Source organism: Xenopus tropicalis, chromosome 1 (assembly GCF_000004195.4).
Source record: "Xenopus tropicalis strain Nigerian chromosome 1, UCB_Xtro_10.0, whole genome shotgun sequence".
Lineage (NCBI taxonomy): Eukaryota > Metazoa > Chordata > Amphibia > Anura > Pipidae > Xenopus > Xenopus tropicalis.
Window position 1 is genome coordinate 150,053,219 of NC_030677.2, and position 7,157 is coordinate 150,060,375.

A 7,157-nucleotide genomic window follows, 5' to 3' on the forward strand; every position below is an offset into this window, starting at 1 on the left:
AGGTATGTGACCTGTTAGGCAGAATGCTAAGGACCTGGGATCTGGGAAAGGGATCATTCAAACGGCATCATTTCCAGCATCGCAAGCATCACATAGGATTCATTAGGTTCACTCAGTTGCAAGTATAGGCCCAACACACTGGAAGTAATACCTCCGTAAGGCAGGTGTTATTTCCAGGGCTCTATTGAATGTGTTTGCCCTGTACTTTGCACCTTGCACCTATATAAGCAAAGCAGAAGAAACTGACCATATGATAAAAAGGTACAATATAGGGGCTGTGCATTGACACAAGTACCTTGAATAGCATTTGGATAGATACAGTATTTCACTGCACCTTGCATTAGTAAATGAGCCCCTTAATCGCTGCACTAAACCTATGCATTTTCTTTTGTTTAACTTGAAATTCAATCATGAAAATGTGCAGAATATAAATAAATGCTGTAGTGGGGAAAATAATAGGCCCCTGTCTGATAAACCATTCTTGGTATTACTGCATGGAGCAATAAGAAAGCTAGCCTGCATAGATCAGAGAGACCTGGGAACATAGAATCTATGGTGCTGGCAGTGGGGCACTTGGCAGCCACTGCTGTAGGTTCTACAATAAATGGTAGATAAGAAAAATGTTATACACATATGTATAGAAATATATATTATCTTCACATGTAATATTGCTGTGTCCCTAACATGTACCCTTCTTCTTCCACTTAATTTTTCTATGGATTTCATATTCGTTTTTGTGAACAGTGAGTAATGTGTTTGGTCTCAGTATTATAGCCGGTACAGTGTATATATATATATATATATATATATATATATATATATATATATATATATATATATATATATATATATATATATATATATATATATATATATATATATATATATATATATATATATATAAAACTTGCAAATAAGCCCTTTTTGCATCCCTCATAAACATTTGACATTATCGGAATCACAAGTTGGCACGGGCCTGCAACATAGCTTGTGTCATTAAAAGGGACCTTGTTTATTAGAGGGCAGATGTACACAAATTCGAAAATTCTTTTTGATCTTTCAAGCACGCAACACATAAGAAAACGGAATTTCTCTACTACATTGCTCAGGGCTCTTGAGAATTCTTTAGCAAGACAGAAAGACTTCCACTGAGGGAAATGCTGATGTGCCCCATGGTTTGAATAGATCTTGGAGGTTCAGCATGGATCTCTCAGCTCCAAAATTTTTCTTGGAGGAAATTCGCCAGGAAGAATACAAAAGAAAAACTCAAAATTTTGATCTGCAGGAGAAACAGGATTTTTCAAAAATATGCACATCGACAAAATATATGTAATATTCTTATATTATTCCCTGGAAAGAAGAAGATATAGCAAGTGGGTTTAGAGTATAATAAAGGGGATGGGGGTAAACATGGAGCAAAGTACAAAAAGATTTGTGTATACATTTGGTGCCTTCTTTCTGCACATAATAGTTACAATTACGCTGAAATGATTGACAAAAATTACACCTCTTTTTATTTTGCAGTTATAATTTTTGATCAACTCCAGCAAATTTGATTCCTGTGTTGTAATCTATATAAACAGCATGGCATGCTACCTAACCAATATGATTTAAATAGAGTAATAAGAAGCATCTTCAGTCATAGTGGTCCCCTTTTTGGGGGTAGTGAGTAAAATAAGAGCCTAAGGCAGTGCTGTCCAACTGGCGGCCCGCGGGACCCCCCTCTGTGTGGCCCCCCACCTGTCTGGCTGCTTTGATGGCTTACCTTTGAGTAAGCATTAAATGGTATCAGTACTGATACTGATAACTGGCCCCCTGCATGGTTCTCACCTTAGATTCAGGCTGTAATCAGGCTGTATTGTTTAAATATGTAATCCCCTGTATTTTTCACACCTTTTAATACCTGCATTGTTCACCCCCTGCAGTGTTCACACCTCAGGCTCAGACTGTAATCACTCCCATTGTTCACTTCTTCACACCTCAGACATAGGTACTGTAGGCAGAGTATGGCACACACAGGAAGGGTAGGGCAGGCAGAGTATGGCACACACAGGCAGGGTAGGGCAGGCAGAGTATGGCACACACAGGCAGGGTAGGGCAGGCAGAGTATGGCACACAGAGGCAGCATAGGGAAGGCAGAGTGTAGGACAGGCAGAGTGCTGCCTGTGTGTGCCATACTCTGCTTGCCCTATGCTGCTTGTGGGAGGTGAATCTGGCAGGGGTTTGTTGTGGGAGTTTGTTAGCAGTTGGAAATAGCCATTAAATGGTCCCTAAGGTGTGTAATTATGTACTGGGGGTTGCTCTGCTATCCACAGGGGAGGAGGAGGCATATGGAATTTAGGCGTATATCTTAATATGACATAATTCTTTCACATATGAATGATGGTTGATATCCCCACAGTAAGGACCAAGCATTTGGTATTTTGCTGTGCTACCACCATTGTGATAAAATAGGTGTGGTTTGAAGTGGGTGTGGTTTCAAAAAGGGGAGTGGTCAAAACTGGTTTCCATTAGCGGCCCTCCACCATGTATGCTAGAGAAATTCCGGCCCTCGGCACCGTAGAAGTTGGACAGCACTGGCCTAAGGTATTACCTGAGAATAATAAAAGAATGATGCAAAAATAGTTATTTAAAAAGTCAGCCTAGCAGGTTGCACATGTTGATATATACTGACCATACATATAGTTTATTTATATTTCCTGAAACCCTATTTTGCTTTAAGTAGTCCAAATAAGGTTTTATCTTACAGGCTTTATCTTACAGCAGGGCTATTCTCCTGCTTATCCAAGGGAAGTCCCCAGGGTAACTGATGGGAGCCCTGCTGCTTTGCCCCTGGGTGCAGTGCAAGAGCACTAAGGTGGGGAGGAGTGTCCCCTTAGTGCTCATGCATGCACATATTGTGTGTGTGTAACTTTCTACAGTGAAATCTTAATTTAACATGCCCTGATTTTAAGCTTATTCGCATTTTATACCATTTTCTGTGGTCCCACCAATATATAATGCATTTTCATGGATTTACACTATTTTACACTACTGTATATTCATATATATATATATATACTCATAATATAGTCTTGCCACATGTACCTTCTGTATATCATCACATACAGGGTCTTTTGCAGGGGGGTTGAAACTATCTATATTTATATCTGCCTTCAGTAAAGTGCCCATGTTATTTACCCAGAAACTGTCCTAGATCTCTGCACTTCTAGCCGTCCACAACCCCCCCCCCCCATGCATTGTCACATAGAATCTTCATATTTCCAGTCCTCTGTGCCCCTATCCCAAGCACGGTAACTGGTTTGCAGCCTGGTTTCCTTATATAGTCACTTAATTCCTAGGATCCGTCATGGTGAACCATATGATAAATACACTTCTAAAAATTCCATAGGAATGAATATAAAGTGGGTTAATTTTTTTTGTGGTGAGCTCTTATCTCACACTGTGATAAATCTGCCCCTTCGACTAAAGGTGATCAAAGTCCAAGAAGAAGCATTCTACTGCCATCTCCTGGACAGCAATGATAATGGATCACTTATACTGTATATATACTTTTATTAATATACATCTCCCTGCCATACAGAATATATTACATTGATAAGTTGCAGCTCAATACTTTCATGATATCATTAGACATAAATGTGAAATACTTACATGCAATTATCATCTGTCTCTAAATTTCCATAGCAAACACTGTTATTCCTAGAGTCTTGGGAACAGTGTATGTACAATGCAGTCGAGTTAAGAAAACAATTTAAAGGAAGATCAACAAATGTAGAATTTAGAAATGCAATGCATTGACTGTTATAGATGGACCTGTTCCAAGCAACTTTTCATTTGCAAAAAACTTTTCATTTGGTCTGTATTATTTACTTTATTATTATACTTATTATTTACTTATTGTATGGTTTCTGAATTGCTAGCCTGTTCTGCCTCTTTCCTTCATGCATTTGAAAATTAACTGTAAGTTTCAACCCCCCCCCCCCAACACAATGCAGTGCCTCCCAAATTCCAGCTCCATTTAAGCCATACACTAAGTTGCATATCGTGCACTTACATCCCAATGCATCAATATGGGCACAAAAGGAGCATTTGTTTGGTCACACAACTTCCACATGATTTGAGTTAGAGTGACATCACTTCTGGCGTGCAGCATTGATAATTGCATTAGCGTGGTTTGCTTATGTATGTAGGGCAGTGCTGTCCAACTGGCGGCCCGCGGGGCACATGCGGCCCGCGACCCCCCTCTGTGTGGCCCCCCACCTGTCTGGCTGCTTTGATGGCTTACCTTTGTGTAAGATTTAAATGGTATCAGTACTGAGATTAATTGCCCCCCTGCATGGTTCTCACCTCAGATTCAGGCTGTAAACCCAGTGTATTGTTTAAAAATGTAATCCCCTGTGTTGTTCACAGCTTTTAATCCCTGCATTGTTCACCCCCTATAGTGTTCACACCTCAGGCTCAGGCTGTAATCACTCACCTGTTCACACCTCAGACATTGTATGTACTGCCTGGCCTATGCTGTCTGTGTGTATTGCACACACAGGTAGGGCAGGCAGAGTATGGCACACACAGGCAGCATAGGGCAGGTAGGGTATGGCACACACAGGCAGGGTAAGGCAGGCAGAGCATGACACACAGGCAGCTAAGGGCAGGCAGAGTAAGGAACACACACAGACAGGGTAGGGCAGGCAGAGTATGGCACACACAGGCAGGGTAGGTAGAGTATGGCACACACAGGCAGCATAGGTCAGGCAAAGTATGGCACAAACTGGCAGCATAGGGTCGGCAGAGTATGGCACACACAGGCAGCATAGGGCAGGCAGAGTATGGCATACAAAGGCAGGGAAGGGCAGGCAAAGTATGGTGCTTAGGACAGGCAGAGTATGGCACACACTGGCAGCAAAGGGCAGGCAGAGTATGGCCTGTGTGTGCCATACTCTGTTTGCCTTATGCTGCCTGTGGGAGGTGAACCTGGCAGGGGTTTGTTCTGTGAGTTTATTAGAAGTTGGAAATAGCCATTAAATGGTCCCTAAGGTGTGTAATTATGTGCTGGGGGTTACTGTGCTTTACACAGGGGAGGAGGAGGCATATGGATTTAAGGGGGTGTCTTAATATGACATAATATAATTCTTTCACAAATGAATGACTGTTGATATCCCCGCAGTGAGGACCAAGCATTTGGGTTTTTGCTGCACTACCACCATTGTGATAAAATGGGTGTGGTTTGAAGTGGGCATGGTTTAAAAGGGAAGTGGTCAAAACTGGCTTCCATTAGCGGCCCTCCACCATGTATGCTAGAGAAATTCCGGCCCTTGGCACCTTGGATACTTTTGTTCTTTTATTGGATACTATTAATGTATGTGCGCATTTTGTATCAGTTATAGCAGATTGGTAAAGGTGCACTACAGTGCTTATTGGGACCCACAAACCTTGCTGTACCCATGTTGCAGAATAGAAGACACTTGTACATGCAGAGCCTAGGGAGACCTAAAGCAGGAGCTGCCTGCAGTCCTTTCCAGACTGTCAGTGGCAGAACAGCAATAGAGAGCAGCAACGTTACATACAAACAGCTCTCTGAAGTAAGATCAGTCTGTATCAGGCTCGATTCTAAGAAGGAACTGTCACTTGTAAGGAACATACAGCTTTCCCTGTATTAGAACCTACATGTTCCCATATTTTACCCTTCTCTACTAGGATTTAACAATACAATTACTTCCCCAAACCACATGAAAAAAAAGACTAGCTTCTCTAGGTTATGTCTCTGAAACATATAAACATTGCACCACATGATAATAAACATTTGACGGGGAGGGCTAGGCATAAATAAATCTGTCTCTCAAACATACTTCGTTATCCTCTAGTTTGTGTAACAATTTTTGAGTTCTTTAAGCTGACATTTTCTTCTGGATGCAACCAACACCCTCATGCTGGGAATCATGGGCAGATTTCACCTGCTGCTCTGATTGGTGCTTCAAGCATGGCCTATGGCCACATTACCTAAACATCATCATAGATGATGTTTATTATGAAGAGATATATCCATCTACGGTTAATAGATATATATTTTCAGATTTATATTCAAATGAACTTAAATAATTCAGACAGAATTGGCCTAAATCAAATAAATGCCCTTGGAAACCGGGTTTTAGTTTTATCATTTTTAACAAGACATGTTGATATTTATAATTCATGGGGTGAGTAATATTTAAAAAAATAAATTTGATTTAATTAGTTCAATTCAGAACAAATAATTTTGAACTGATGTAACTTGTATCAATTCCTTTTCAGATGTTCCCATTTCCAGTTGATTGGTATTAATACTATTAATATAATAGAAATAAAAAATATTAAACACTGCCCATATTCCACTTGGGTACACCATACCTTGGATCAGTCATTCCCACAGTTTCAGATATCATATATCAGAAGGCTAAGGGCAAAGAATAAAGGCAGGAACACCCATTACACTACTGATGCATGGTTATGCCAATGGGCAGGCCCTTTATGCATATTCTATAATGTAATGAATCTGACCCCTGCATATGATCTCCTGCTGCGCCCCCAGTTCATATCTCATAATATAGAAGGGTGCTCTTGTAATCGAGGCAGAAATCAATGGCAATTGCTATAGTGATTTCACATACAACAGCTAAAAAAAAAAGGGTATTACAACCACAAAATAATGCCACATAATGTGTAGTTATATTATTGCTGCAAAATGTCCTGCCTCCATTGCCTTAATAATGCAGAATATCTTTCCCCCTATGATGATCACAGTTGACAGTGGCACAAACAGTGCCGGAGGTAAGAAACTTGCCTGAGGAGACACTTTACTAAGGGTGGCAGAAAGTGCAGAGAAACTAGCACTGGGTCGGCCGCCTCGGGCAGCACTTAGGCTTCTCCCGGTACATACTCACCAAGCCAGTACATCAGATACAAACTGAAATACATAGTAATATGCCATCATTCATAGTGAAATTCATCCAATAATACTGCAGCCCACAATGTTCCCACAGTTACCTGCTAATAAAAGCCATACAATCGATTCCAATATGTTTAGGTGTATTAAGGCATTCCTCTATTTAAGAATGTTGCATTGTGGGCAAAACTATCACAAGCTGCACACACTTCTTGCATTCCTTTAGTAAATGAGC